Source organism: Haemorhous mexicanus, chromosome 3 (genome assembly GCF_027477595.1).
Source record: "Haemorhous mexicanus isolate bHaeMex1 chromosome 3, bHaeMex1.pri, whole genome shotgun sequence".
Lineage (NCBI taxonomy): Eukaryota > Metazoa > Chordata > Aves > Passeriformes > Fringillidae > Haemorhous > Haemorhous mexicanus.
This window is the reverse complement of record NC_082343.1, coordinates 73,586,248-73,602,774: the sequence shown is the minus strand read 5'-3', so window position 1 is coordinate 73,602,774 and position 16,527 is coordinate 73,586,248.

The following is a 16,527-nucleotide window of genomic DNA, read 5'->3' as shown; positions in this document are numbered from 1 at the left end:
GCATAACTAAATGAAGGTTCATAAATTGCAGATTGTTTTTCCCTACCTTACAGGCCTCTTCTTGTGGTAAAGGAATTACATCTCAAAATGAGATTTGGAAATGGATCTTGGTGGCAGGCAATTTCTTACCAGGTAGCTTTTCTCGTCAAATGATTTAGACAGGACCTTGTAGTCACCTCAGCACTCCAGCTTCTTCCATACAAACTGTTGTACAGCACACTCCTGGCTGAACTTCTGCCATCTAAGCACAGGTCATATGTGCAGGCTTCCCTACTTAATCACATAAACAAAGAGCCAAATTTCTGAACCACTTACCACAGACCTCACCTATTTTCCCAAGCTCACTCAATCACTCAACGTACCCTCTTCTATCTTGTTTTTTCCCTCCACCAATCACTCATTCATCCGTGACTCGCAGTCTTTTCCATCCTTTCCAAATTGCTGCTTTTTGCTGACACAGCAGACTACTTAGATAATGAAAATCAAATTGCTGTAATAAGATAATGCCATGCTTTTCACTAAGAACAAATAGAAGCAGAACTTAGAAGAAATCTGGAGGATTAGGAGCAGGGATGTTATTATTGGTTAACTCCAAATGCCTGAGACAATCTGCCAAATCTTCTGAGTGTGCCTCACGTGGTTAAATTATCCTGAGATACTTTATGCTCCAAGAAGTTGGCAGAGTAGCCTCAGGTAAAGAAGTGTCTTTCAGCACATATAGAAAAAGCCCTGAAGAGCTCTTGATGTAAGGAGAGTGTGTTGAAACACGTAGCTGGAGCCAAAGAATGTATCTGTAAAACAGAAACAAATCTAATAATAATTCTATTACTAAGGTACTTGGAGTTTTTACGGCATTAGTTTTAGGTGTTTTTAAATGCTGATTTGTAGTGAAAGATCATAAATATTTGGAGGGGGTATCTGAAGTCCTGCAGTAATCAAGTGCAGACTTTAGAAATCGTTAGCAGTTGTTCAAATTCCTTTGTAGAGCTGGATAGCAGCTCTTGATATGAAGTGGTGTTATCTTTGACTGCTTATGTACCTCTTGTCTATACTTAGTGTGTTCAAGGCTGAAGGTGATCCTCTCTCTCAGACATGTAAAGAACCCCAGTAGTACTTGGGCTCTTGCAGAACTTTCAAAGCTTTCAAATCTCCCAGCATTTCATTTGCAAAAGTAAATCTGTGCTGCTAGTCACAGAGTTACAGAGGTGATTTCCCATTCTGACTGGTCAGTGCTCTCACTGATTTTGGATGCATTATTCAAACTTGCACTGTTCTCTGCGTTGCTGATGCTTTTGTGTCAGGGAATGAAGATATGGTTGCTGACTAAAGTGCAGTACTGTACCTACTATTGCATTACACAGAGGATTTTGTCTTTTCTAGACATGCAGTCTTGTTCTTAGACCACTTACTTTTTTTCATGTTGAGTTAAATTGAGCAATTCAGCACTTAAATGCAAGAAAGTAATGAGGCATTCCTAAAGGAAAATCTACTTTGTTCTGGAGATGTGTAACACAGTTCACAGAAATAAGATGTCTGTACCCAGATAGTTTACTGAAGGGGTGTTATTTATCTTAACTCCATTTAAATATCTCAAAGTGAGCTTCTTACTCATGTAATAGTCAATGGGGAAAGAGAGGAGACTCCAGAGGCCAAAATACACCCCAGTTATTTTAGATATTGATCTTAGGGTGAGATTATAAAGTCAGTTTGGATAATCACCTCTGATTTAGACAGACAGAGATGTCTGAAGTTGGACAGGCAATTCCCAGGAAGAAGCAGATATCTAAGCAGACATCTAATAGAGAGCACTTAAGCAGATATCTGGGAGATAGCAGGAATTATTCATCCTCCTGTTGGAAGAATTGACTCTGTGACAACTCTCCTCTGTTGACTGGACTGAAGAAGCATGCATGTTACTTGTCACTTAATCTTGTACTCCATAGAGGCATGGCTGATAGAGGGATTTTAGGATAAATGATATTCTCCCCTTCTGCCATGGAGGGCTCCATCTACAGTAAGGAAGTGTAACCTGGAAAGGGAGCATAAGGAACCCTGGCAAGCCTCCCTCAGCAGCCCAGCAAACAGGCTCTCAAGGCTGTTCACACAGAGAGCTTGCACAGGTCAGAGTTGGAGCAAGGGCATTTTGCTGGTAGAGAAATATATAACCTATTGTCCCAGAAAACAGGCAAAGGAGTTTTGTGAGCAATTATTATCTTCCAGGTTTCATGCATGGATCTCGGGAATCCCTTCTCCAACAATTTCAGTGGGAAGCTCTGCCCAGCTACTCTGATATGTCCATTATTCCAAGAATATTTTCCTTGCCATAAAAGCAAGGAAAGGCATTTTCCTTGTCAACAAGACCTAAAGCATAGTCCTTTATCTGCTCCAAATGTGAGTGTAAATGTGAATAGGAGGAAGACAGTGTGAATTTTGTACTGCATACTTTTTCTATTTTAAATAGTTTCACCAACGTGGGGCCTGGCTTTCACTTTCTAATACAAACTTCTAGTAAGTTACAAACCTCACTGAAGTCTCTCCATTCCCTCTACCAGCTAAAAGGGTTGACTTCTTTACATCACCTAATATAACTAACTCTTTTAACTCATGCTTATGGGATGAAAACCAAATTGGAATCACAGAGAAACATATCTGGGGACTCCACAATATCTGATTCCCTTTAAGAATAGGAGAGTTTTGTAGCTTTGTCACAGGACTTCCCAGATGATGGGAATGGAATACAGGCCATGGGACCAGCTAGGTTTGCAGGGGAGCACTGTGAAGCTGGTAAAAGTACAAGTGAATGAGGGAAAATGCTCACAGAATCATGAAGGAACTTCTGGAACAAAACGAGACCTCTCCTACGACTATGAGGTTGGCTCTCTTGGGTCTCCTTCGTCTGGATGACTCTGTTTCTTTTCACCAACAGAAAATTCTCACTATTCACTTTCCATGTGCTGCTCTAAGTGCATTACAAGGCAACAGAAATCAGAATAGGTCCCCATGGTACATTATGGATTTCAGAATTCTCACAGCTGTCACCAGCCAAAGACTGCTTTACAGACTAAAAAAGAAAAGGAAGCTATTAAAAACAAGGAATGTTTTGGTTAGGGTCAAAAGTATGAAATCAGTATCACCCACCTCTGTGGTCCTGACCCTGTGCAGGGCTTCATTTCTCATACTGTGGGTGCTCTCGATCACGGCCACGCACATGAATCAGTGTTTGCAGGGTCACAGTCAATTGTTTGCAAAATGAAAGTTCCGGGGAAGTCTAGCTAAAAAACCTGTGACTCATTTAACATATTCACTAAATAAATATTGTATTAAGTGTAGTCAGTATTGGAGGGTGATATCATGAACTCTTATACAGATCCAACCCCTTGCATACATTTTTTTCAGCTTGTGGCTGCCTCTTGAAGCCTCTACGCCCCATCTTTCCAAGACAGAGCGTCAGCAATGGTTCCCTGCTAAAAGTATAGTTCCGTGGAAACTAGATATTCACGGTACAGTTAAAAATCCACACTGTTTTTACTGTATTTTCCCAAGCAGGAATAGATGCTAAGCTTTAAAACCAGGCATTCCTTGTGAATCAGTGCACCAAGGTTTAGACATGTCTCATCGACCTAATTAGAATCTTCTAAAACTAGACATTGGTAGCTCAAAAGTAACACAACAGAATGACAGAAGGACAGGGAGCTGACATGCCTCAGGTGAGCTCCCTTGTGAACTAAAATTGTGTTTGAGAATGTATGTGTGTGGGTATAAGCAGCTCTGTAAGCTGTGGTTAGAGCCATTGTGGGTATTTTATATTATCACACTGATGCCAGCACAGACCCAACAATGAGCAAGAATTCAAACCAAAATCTAAAAACATACTTGAATGTTCCAACTTCCACTTCTCTTTTGCTCAAAATCCACTTCTCTTTTGCTCAAAATGTAACAATCTACTATATTATTACTCTCTAAATCGAAAAGGAATCATTAAGTTATAAAGTCTTACATCTTGAAAAGCTGATTGGTAACACTGTTACATATGTAAGCAAATTTTATGGTAGGCATCATTATGAATTAAGTTTTAAAATGTGTCTTTTATTTCAAAATAAGGAGACCTAAACATTCTGGGTAAAATCCTGGCCTTTTGAAGACATAAGCAAAATTCGTATTTATCAGAGCAGATACAGGATTTATTTCCGTGTACTTTGTGTATGCCTAGATTTTAATTACATTTTTTCATTTTGCCAGTAAGCAAAGACGGGTTTCATATCAAACCCATGGTCCACCCTGCTAAAATGGTACCAAGCCACTGGAGCTGAAGAGCAGCCAAGAAGCTTCCACACTACAGTGTCTGCTGCAAAGTTCTGGTAATTGTTTGATGGCTTCACCTATCTGTGTCCTGGCAAAGTTTGGTATGATCCAGCACTCCTCGATCTGCTTCTCATCATCAGCTGGTATTTCTCTTCACAATAAGTTTAGAACAGTGTGTGGCATTAAAATTTGAACAAATACCCCACAGTAAGTATTGAATTTATGAAACCATATGTCTTACTGTAATGAAGGCAACTGTCCACATCATGAAATCATTACCTGTCCTTGAAAAAGAGATTGGCTTTATGTACACACATATACATATATATTTGTCATAAATACACAGTGACTTCTTAGCCTTACTTAATTTTTGCACATCCAGCATTGTCTTGTGGCTTTTTGCACTTATAAAGCATATTTCTTTTCATCGTGCTTCTTTTACAATAAAGTTTGGTCTCTGCCCAGATTTTTTTTGCTGGTGAGAATGCCAGTTGTCTAAGAAAAAGCCTTAAAACACAAAGAATGGGAGTTTTGCTGCTCTCAGTCCAAGAAAGCCCACACTAAGGTTTACCTAAGATTGAAAGTACAAGTTATGCACTATAATAACATTAATGACAAGGGATAGACTTTTTCTAAATGAATCAAACATTATCAAATCATTTATGACTTTGTAATTTAGTGACAGAAACTACACAATAATTTCATAGAGGAAAATCATAGCAAATATTAGCCATTAAGTAGATCATAAAACTACCAATGTAATAAAGAACAGTTGGAAACTGTAAGTGATATTGAAAGCTATGTTTGCACTGAAGGTGCAGTTACAGTGCCTGTAAGACAGCAGAGTGGGGAAACGGAGAAGGGGAGGAGGCAAAGACATTGCAGTGATTCCATACATGAGGAACAGAGGAGTCAGCTCACAGCCAGGGACAGGGAAACCGAGACCTCTGCATTCTCCCACGTGTAATCACAAAGCTCTTCCCCTCCAGAGCTCCTCTCTAACATTTTCCTGAGAAAGCAGCTTACCGGCACGAAGGACAGCTGCCACGATACGGGGAGGAGAGGCAGCCTGGGCTTCCCAATCTGCAGCAGTGCATTTCCCAAAACATTCACTGGAACTGAGTGCTGCAGCTCACTCTGTGGAATGAGGCCAGGGGGGGCCTGGCTTGATGTCTCGTCTGCAGTTGCTTCAGAACAACTAATGTAATGGTAATGATGATAACAGTATATCTGAACAGAACAGAGGTTAATTTAATTCTGTGAAGAGGTGCATACCTTAGCATAATGAAACCATTATGAGAAGTATTTTTTTGCCCAAATCAAGATAAGGGCAGATTGGAATGAGAATCTTGCAGCCACATGGGTAGCGACAACAGTCCACTAAAAATGTGGGATCAGAAGGTAACAAGGTCCTTTCATCTCCCACTCACTAATTATGCATGAATATAGGCCCAGGATAGTTTTCACTGCAGGCAATGAAAAGTATCCTATTAACTTCCGTGGCCTTGAAGTAGGACTCTCAGAACAAAGTATTCCATGTGACAGCTTGAATCTATTGGTGACTCTACCATTTACTAGGGTGAGTTTTAATGTTTTGAACCCAAATTTCAGACAAAGATTTCCAGTCAGAGAGAGGAAAGAAGGTAGAGTGAACTTTTTGCAGTTGGAAGTTATTCCTCACATACAGAAAGAGTAAAAAGTGAAATAAAAGCCCTCAAAGGAAGAAGACAAAAGATTCAGATACTATATACCTGAGTTGTGATTGCTTTGTGCTGGAACCCTGTTTAATATGTTGCACGATGCTTTAAGAAGGATGCAAAGATGTGATAAAACAGATGCAGCAGATGCAGGAAATAAAGCACTTCTCACAGGACAGACTTTTGGGGGTAATTCAGTTTATTAATGGCATGTATTATGGAATAATAAGTTGCAGATGATCATTAAAACTTATCCTTAACAGACATTCCTTGTGTATTCATATTTTGTTGTTTCCATAGAAGGGATGAGAGAAAATTGTGCAGCCTGAGACTTTTGAGCTCCTAGGGCTAACATTTGCATGTTGACTTATGATTTAAAAGTAAGGATTATTTTTAAGAATGGTTTAATTAAAAAATAATAATGAAATAATTCTGTCATGGGAAAAGCTTGTGATGTGATATATTCCAAGGACAGATTTTGTTCCAGGAATCTCATCTTCTTGTTACCCTCATTTTCCTAACAACTCTAGCAAAATGGCAAATTTCCACTCCCATTAGAGATTAATTTCTTTCCTTAGAGCAAACACTGCAGCTTTCAGTCTTTGCCTTCAAGTCCATCCAGCCGTAGCATTGGCAATATAAGAGTTGATCCAGTGGCTCTCCTGGTGATTCCATCGGGAAGCTCCATACCACTTGCAATCAAAGACAGCCAAAGTGAAGATAAAAGCCTACCAGGAGAGCAGCAGCAGCTGCAATGTGGTATAAAGACGCAGTACTTTATTCCCAATCTGCATGCAGGGCAGAATCAGGAACGGGCCATGACCAATGGAAGGACAAACAGGAATGCACGAGATGTACAAAGGGAGGGATAAAGGCTGTGCGTTTGCAAGCAGAAGAAAAATCCTGGTCATGTTCTCATGTTCTGAAGCAAAGACATAACCACAATATCTATATCAGTTAAACATTGTGACTCCAAACTCCAGAATGGAGCTGAAATGACAAGGATGTTAGCAAATAAGTGAGGAATCATTTTGGGAAAGAGGGCGAGAGGTGGATCATTATATTTCTGTCAGACTTAGCAGCAGCAGAATCTGAAATCACATGCTATGTCTCAAAGGACAAGTTGCATTTCCACCCAAAGTTTACACAAAACATTAACATGGGCAGAATGAAAATTATTGCTGAGGGGGATTTTGGATTTGCTGCAACTGAGAGCTTTTAAGAGTAGCTTAGACTTTTTAAAGACTAGATTAGACAAATGTCTGTCCAGACTAGCTTATGTTGTGGGTGTGCTTTGAGCAGGGGGCAAAATAAGCCACTAATGTGGTCTTCAGCCCACTTGGGGTCTCTTGCAGGCCTGTCTTTCAATTATCCTGTGCCGTGCAAGCGCTGTGCAGGACAAGATGATGTATGTCCAGGAAGAACAGGGGAGGTGGCATTTGTGAAGAGAACACAAATGATGTGGGGTTGATACATGAGCTGAATGCCATGTTGTTAATGCCATGTGTGTGTCACCAAGCACACTGCTGGTAACATTCAGTGCCGGGCACCCCTGATGCCAGCAAATGAAATGTGTGCGGCCAAGGAGGTGGCTTTGCAGACAGGGTAAACAACAACAACAAATGTGATCAAGGCAAAATGTAAATATAACGGTAACCACTGTCAGTGCCATAGTGCATATGTGACAGATGTGAAACACTGTAAGTGCTAAATGTACCCAAAATAAAAAGACACAGATGTCCTGACAGCAGGCAATCTGTGTGTTTCTTCTCTGTGCCAATTCCATATAGCACTTTGTAGTCCCCAGCTGTGAGCCCACACATATAGCTCCAGACTCAAAAGTTAAAACTTAATCAGTCCCAAGCTTCTGTGCCCCAACAGGCAGCAGTGACGTCACTCCAAATGCCAGTGCCCACCGGCATGCCATTCATGGGCTGCTGTGACTCGGGGCTGCTCAGCCCCAGCGAGAGGAAAGGACAAACGTGTGGAGCAATCTCAGAGAGCAATAAAAGGACACGTTGCTGGTCATGCCTCAGTGTGTGATGTTCAACTCATCCATCAGGGAGGATGAGAGGAGGCCAGGCACTGCAACAATGTGCAGAATTCCTTATCAGCTCAGTCATCACCTGGCAAAACACCAGAGCAGAGATAGAGCACTATCTATTCATTAGTGCTGTCAGGACCCTTCTCACTGTGTCGGGTACCTTTGCCAAAGAGATTCTTACTAATAGGACCATGCACTACAGTGTCTGGCCTGGTTAAATGGAATCAGGATTCTAAACTTCATTTTCAATACCCACTAGAGGTAAATATTTGCCTTTCCAGATGAGAAGAAATAAAGCAGACTATACAGCATAAACAGTGCGTGCCATGACAAACAGTTATCTGCTTGCAAAGTAACAATCCAGGATGTCAATGCAATCAACACTTCTCCATAACCAGGAGGGGAGGAAACCAAATCAAATTTGTGGTGGCCACAGGCTTCCTCAGGTTTAGCTATTGGCATCTTGGTGCAAAATTGTAGCAGACAGGTTTCTGAGCTAAAGAAGGTCATTAACTGCAGGCAAGTCCTCAGCAGCCATGAGACCATTTGATCTCCAAGGATGCAGTGGCGTGCTGCATACCCCATATTTACAACATGGTGTTTCCAAATGTAGTTGATTAGTATTACAGGCCGCAGCACCATGTGTAATAAAAAAGGAGTTTGAAGCCTTCTGTGCCTTCAAAGGCAGAGAGGGCACAATCCAATTAATACCAGGTGACAAAGGCCTACACATAAACAGCATAAACATCCTGACAGACATTGGAAATGAACCATTGTCCCACAGAGCCTGAACTGTTGGCACCCAGAGCCAGAAAAGTGCTGGCAAGGAAAAGTTGGTTTCCAAGTGTGAGAGTGCTCTCAGCGAAGTCCACTGCCCAGCACACACATGGAAACAACCAGGGCCCCAGGGAATACTCAAAAAAAAGGGCAGCTGATAAAGAGATATGTGAAAAAGCTGTGTGAATATGGTGTTACTGTCACCCAATACAGCATGTAACCACTCTGGTATGTGGTTTATATAGCACTCACGCATAGTACTCATGTAATATTCCAAGTCCTATGCGTGCTGCTCCAGCAGTACCACACATGCACACAATACCACAATCAAAAACACATCTTCCTGGCAAATTTTGACAACCTATATACCATGTATTGCAACCACCCGCACACATATGACGTGATGATAACAGCTGCCATTGCATCACTAGCAAATACTTCAATGGACCAGCACACATTTTCTCAGAGACAGAGAATCTTCACACAGTCTCTGAACAACCTACACGCAGATGGCAAACTGTGCGCATGAGGAAAAGCTTGATGAAGCACCCAACACAAAGGCAGGGCGAGCAAATATGCTGATGATGAATCTGGCTAATTGAATGTTTCATGAAGTAAACACATCAGTAAAAGCTATCCCACCCATTAAAAACAGGCTGCATGTCAAAGAAGTTCGGAGCACTTAATAGTTGGTGGGCCACCAGTTGTGAACATCGCTGGTGGGCAGTCCAGTCCAGGACATGCTGTAAATATTGCTGCTAGGAGAAAATCGTGGCTCAGCATAACACACAGCATATAGCATTCTTCCTGCCTTCCTTACAGGCTTCTTCGGTGTGACAGGGACAAGAAAAACTTGCCATATCATTAACAGATGTTGCTCAGAGGAAATCATGATATTCTGAAAATGGATTCCATTATTGTGGCAAATATACTAATCCTAGATGTGATAATTTTGGTCATAAGCCATACAGGACTGAAGTTTCAGGTTTGTTGGGGTTTTTTTACCCATAAATCATCAAGTGACTGAAATAAACCTAGACTACTTAGTGAGATATTTAAGAGAGTTAAAATAATTGCCTTGTGATGGAAGGGCTGAGCTAGAAGCCAGAGGTAACTGCAAGGCAACTGATGTAGATACGTGAATTTCCAGCTAGTTCCCTAACTACCCTTGGTGTTTGTGCTGGGGATGTTTGGTCTATGTTTTGCTGTATGACACTGTGTCCGTGCAGTCACAACCATGCCTCCATGAACCAACCTGTGCTCACAGCAAGGCTTTCATCTCATCCCACAAGTGTTTCTGTTCTTACACACCAGGCAGCAGAGCCACACACCTGTCTTTACTTAGCTGGCTGCATTCTTTCTCATTTCTCCAGAACTTGTCCTAATCTACAGAAGATTTAGTTTGTGAGTGTTGCCTGGACAGCAATGGTCTGAGCATTTTCATGTTGTGCATAGCATATAATTCCAGGAATCTGGCATTTCTGTGGCAGGTTGTGCTATTTTGCATGCTGCTAGGAGCAGTCACTTACAAGGGCCCATGTCCCACTGGTGGGACACCAGGAGCCAGAAAGCTCCATGAGCAACCTTCCACCTCTATTGGAATGGTCTTTCTCAAAAGCCTGAGTGAGCCTGGCCACTGGCACACCATCCCCCTGCAGCAGGCAGGGGCAGGGCAGCAGTGAGGGAGCTGAAGTGGGGTGCAAAGCTGTGCCCACCAGCTCTGCCCTGCATGGTCAGGCAGGGCTGGGTTCCCACTGGCACAGTGTGTGGATGGCCGGTGGTGTTAATGAGCCTGGCTGTGCCATGTGTGCAGCTCTTCTGGAATTCTGCTCAGAAACACCATGAGAAACTCAGAGCATGTACTATTTACGCTGGTTATTAGAAGCAGATGCTAGTGTTTCTCTGCTGCGATCCCCCAAGTATCCTGTCCTTTTATGATGTGTGGCATGTGTTTGCAGTATGTATGTCTCTATATCACATGCAAATAAAAGGTTACTTTCACCATTTGTGTTGTGTTCATTGATAATGAGGACCTTACAACCTCTTTCTGTGGACTTGCCCCTGCAGATGTTGACTGCGGAGCTGAGGTAAGCATCTGTAGTAATGTGTAGGGCTGCTGTATGGTGCACATATGTGGATGCCTGGCATGAGCAATAGATGAAGTATAAGCCAGGGCAACAGCAGTGCTCTGAGCTGCCTGCTGACACTGGGTAGGACATGGGCAACGAGGATGTCTTGCCTTTGGGTTCAGACCCAAACCAGCCAAAAATTCATATTTTCTGTCTCTTATGTGTTTATACATACATGTACATGTTGGGCTCTTTCCCATCAAACACCTCCTACAAATAAGAGTGAGTCTGCAAACAGTACTCTACACACAAAATTTTATCTGGAAAATTACATGTAAATATATTTTTATATGTATATATATATACATATAATTGGAAAATTATATACTTATATGTGTATAACACACACTCACATATATATAAAGAAAATATTGGTTGCCTGGGTATTTCTCAGTATAATTTAAGTAGCAGCATATCTGTACTCACTCAGTTAATTATTCAATAACTAGAAGATTTGTTCACATAACTCAAGTGTCCTTTAGTAGCAGAATAGCAATAATTCAATGCCTATATCAGACAGAAGGGGCCAAAAGTGATCCTGCCATAAATTCAAGTCTTATCAAGATATCTTAATCTTGTTTTCCTGGGGTGACTAGACCCTGTTGTAATGGAGCCACATGCTCAAAGTTTCTATTTTTAATTTCACGTTTTCAAACCTTTCTTTTTACATAAAGAAATAGGAAATGTGTACAAGATTTTTCAGGCTTCTTAGGCACAGAATAATCATTGCCATCTCTTGCTATTGTAGTTTTCTTCTTCTTGCTGTCTTGCCTTCTTCTTCTTCTTCTCCATCCAGGAGCCACTGTTTTCTTCAGTTCTCAAGTCCTTGTCATGGCAAGACCTCACCACTGAGCTTTCACCTGACAGCCCGTGTCCCAATGTTTGGAGGTGCTCCTACCACAGTTACCATCGCAGCCTAGGCAGACAAGCTGGACCCACGATAGCTCCTGAAGAGTGAAACACAGAGTCAAACAAAAAGACACACAAATTAGTCCCACATGCACCCTATTTCCACCACCAGAAGTGCTAGTAGTTTCTGTCACTGCCGACTTTGATACATACTATACCAAGAACCCCTAATCTAGATGGATTTCCCCTTCTTTTCACATCTGACCAGCTATCTTCCAATAGCTTGGTGTTGCTACAGATGTAGCATTATTGCACTTACAATCTCTTCAAAGAGATCTGATTATTTGTTTGAGGAGAACCAGACTGACCTTGTTCCAGATCACATCTACTTCTTCCTGTTCCAAACTCTTGATTCGGTGACACTTTCAATGGCAAAGTCTCCTTAAGATGTTAGAGTTCCATAGAAGATTTGGAAGAATTTAGACCACAGGTGTGTAATGGTGCAATTTTTAAATGTTGAGCTGTAAGTGTCCCAAAGTTCAGCTGTATACAACATTCAGTATAGCAAACCATGTTTAATCATGGTTTATAAATGATACCATGGTATATAAATGATTATTCAGTGTCTTCATAATTATTCTTATTAGATGCAAATAACAAGAGCTAAAGCTATATTTTCAGTTACTGGACATGTTGGTTTATATAAAATTATAGAAAGTTATTCATGTATCCTCAAATTTTAAAATGCCAAAGCTATGAAAAACAATTTTAACCAAGTCCTGAGAGCATTAAAATATGCATCTGATATGCCCAAAACTTTTTAAAGGATTACATAAAGGCTACCTTTATATATTGCATGTACTTACTTTTATTTGGTACTGATTACAGCTTGAAAATTAAATATTTATGTAGCTTTATTCCCCCTTTATACAGTAGAGGGTCAGATATTCTATCTGTAGGACAGGACTTGTCTCCTGATATGCCTGCTGGAAATGACTGAAGACTTAGCTTTAACAGAAACTAGAAGAGCCAACCACATGATTTTGGGTGAATCTCCATAGCAGCAATGTGTTCCTTCAAAGCTCTGCCTACCCTTTAGTTGCCAAACAAAGGCCATTCATTGCACCATAAGCCAGGGTGGAGTAATTAGGGGGAAGGAATGGCAATTATGGTCTAAGCTGATAGGGAAAAATAAAGAAGACGAGCAAGGTGCAACTTGTAATGATCATTGTTTATAGTATGAAGCAGAACACGAAATGAAGGATGGGGCAAGCACTTTCCTGTGATTTGGCTACTAGTGCTGAGAGGCATTTCTCTTACTTTTTAACATTCTGAGTGCTGGGACAAAAGCCAAAAAAACTTCTTTAACACCCCTTAACACCAGTACCACAAGGGAAACCATGGGACTTTGGATCCGGTGAAGCCTGCCTTGCACAACCTCACTGAGCTATGAAAACAAAATTAGAAACCAAACACATTCTTTCCAGCCACTGCTAAGTCCTGCCCCATTTTGGAGGCTGAAGGAGTATGTCGGCATGGATGCAGCATGCTCTGTGCCAGCTTGCCACCATGCCTGGGAACATGCTTCTGCAGATATGGCATCTGTGCTGTTATTGCAGCCTCTGGCAGTATGACTCTGACACTTGACTTTCGGAATCTGCTGAAAAAAACCACCCAAGGACTCACAGTGAAGCCAAAGAGAGTCACACTGCGAGGAAGGCAAAAGGGCTTCTGAGTCCAGTGGTTGACAGGCACATGAGGTGTCATCATTACCTGAATGGATAGTGAGCTCCTGACCTGAAGGAAAGCTCTTGCTCATGGGGCCAGGAGCCAGTCTAGTCTGACACAGCCACCTGCCCTCCTGGCGAGGTGCACTCTTCCTGGCGAGGCTGGAGAGGAAAAAACAACAACAAAACTACTTTCATTCAGGTGCTGGTGACTCAGGCTGCGTTCAGCAGCCAGGGGCTGTTGACAGGCAGGCTGGGCACTCCTAATGACACCCCGCTCCTGCACCGGGTGGAGCTGCCCTTCCCCAGCTCACGCTGCACCATCGGGATCTCCCGCCAAGGCCACAGTGCCACAAGAGCCCTGACCACAGGCAGGGTGGTGGGAAGGTCAGCAGGGCTGGGGCTGGGTTTGTCCACTGGCAAACCACCTCCTTGTGGTGGGAGGCACTGCAGCATCCCCAGTCCATTTGTGCAGAGCTGGGGAGGAGAGATCATGATGGAACTCGGGAAGAAACAGGTTGGTATCATCCAACAGCACACTCACTCTGTTCCTGGGTTGTGTAATGCACCTTTTAATCACCAGACGAGGATCTGGATGCAAATGTGACCCTTGTGCAATGCATGAGTAAGATTCTGTGCTGCCTGCAGCCTCTTTTCCAGGCTGTGTGGTTGCCTTTGCTGCATGATGAACCTGAATGTCAAATATTAATAACAAAACAAATTATCTCCACCCTATCATCAAGGTGTGTCGCAGCTGATTCCTGTTTAACATCAAGGTTTCTACGGCTCAAGAATCTCTCTGCAATCCTGGGATCTGGCTCTATCAGTTCTATGAGTGATTAAGGAATGACAAAAATCCTGAAAAACTTCCTGGTGTCTGAGTTGATCTTGATCCTCTTCCATGGTTTGCTGGGATGGGAGGAAAAAAAATGGAGCTCCCAAGATAGAATGGCTGGAGTAATTCTTGCAAAACTAGCCTAACCCAACCATCAAAGCACTTCCTTTAGGTAAGAATCCAACCCCACCAAGCTCACAGTGCATAAATGAAACTGTTTTTCTGTCTCATACAATAGGATTTGGTATACATCATAAATGACACTCCCATTGTTCTAGCCACAAGCTCTTTAGTGCATTCAAGTATTTGGTCTGATGAAAAACTTTTTTGCAATGCAGGATTCAAAAACTGGAACAGACTATCCAGAGTTGTTGTATCTCCCTTTGACATACTCAGGAGGACAGGACCCTCCATAACCTGACCTAATGTCAAAGTTGGCACTATTCCAAATGGGGGTGGAAGAGATGAGGTGCCCTCCAGAGATGCCTTCCACACTACATTATTCAGTTAATCTGTGATTCTATGGGAAGGGCTGGTAGTTATGAATGGTGGCAGTCTGTTACTTCATTGCTATCTGCTCGAATACTCAATAAAAAGGAGAAATGTACCGACAGTGAGAAAATGGGATTCTGTGAAAGACAGAAAGGAGAAGGAAATAAGTGAGACCAAAAAAATCAACATGAAGGCATGCAGAAATAAGGAAAATAAATTGGAGCAGATTCTAATTCCTACCAGAATACTTTGAAAGCACTGACTGTGCAAAGGAGAGGCAGATAAGAACACCCACTTCAAAACACATTATTTCATATTAGTCTGGAAATAGGGGAAATCTGTCTCACTGTAAATGCAAATTCAGTCTACTTTTTCTAAGTATTGAAGTTCCTCTCAAAAAAGTATCCTCACTTTCATTCAACTAATAGATTTACATGTAAAAAGTAAACTTTTAAAACTATTGCACGGAAATAGTAATTAGCAATATAATTCTTGAACCCTTCAGAAATTTTATCATGGGTTGTGTAGTGGTTCATCTTACCACCAGTTCACAATTCCGCCACGAGTTAATTAAAAAACACATTAAGTGGTCTTTCTTTTTCTGCAAATTATCCACATGCAGAACTTATTCTCTTTCCAACGTCCGAAGGTTTCTGAGCTTTTCCTGAAATGCCTACAGGCAAGTGTTTATCTGAGCAAGCAGGTTTGAGGACTTTCACGTCAGATTTCTGTTCTCGGTTACCTGGCCACTCTGTGTCAATTTTCCTTTCTGATGGTGAGGTGAACAAGGTAGCTGCAGGAAATGTCAACAGAAATGCCAAAAGCCAAATGAAAAACAACCATCTGGAAAGGTAAATCAATGACTGAATGAAATGGGAAGCCACTAATCATTTTCTCTGCCTTCTCCTATCCTTAATGATAAATATGACTAGAAGCTTCGTCATTCAATGCTTGCACGATGCCCTCTTTGAATTGGGTTGGATGGTATCCATATTACAAAAAATACCACAAGAACTGGAAATAATTGGTACTTCTTACAACATATGTAGATCCTGTGTGGAACACAATGTCTCAGAGCAGTCTTTGATGGTTTTCAGTTATATAACCCCCAGGGAAGGAGGATGTTATTGTTTGCAGAGCACGTTCTCTCTATTTTCTATATCTGAATTTTTTTTAAAAAATAAAATATAATCAAATTTTAAAGCCTTGAGATCTTCACCAAAAAAAAAAGCACCTAGAAATCAAACACTTCTGTGATGGCTCCTTCTATGTTATCTCATTCACTGCCTGATCAGAAAATAGAGCAGAGTAAATCTGAATGCAGCTGTTGCGTTGTTCCTACAAGATTAATCAGTTACAGTCGCAGAAGTCAATAAAAACTCATGCCTGATGGAGAGGTGGGAATTCTTGCTATTTCACTTGCATAGAGATTAGAGACACCACAAAGTGAAATGGGATGTCCTGGTGGTGAATGAGAAGGTTTTTTTCTTGGAAAAACTCCACAATAGAGATGCTTTTAATTATGAGGTACTTTACCTCCAGACCGCAGCTCAATGGTCAGGAGAGAAATGGTGCTAATTATTAGAAGAGTCTTCTCTTTAATAAGTGCAGAGTGCAGAGGGTTTTGGATACATTCACAGTTTGTCAGACAGAGCCCAAAGCAGAGATGACTCTC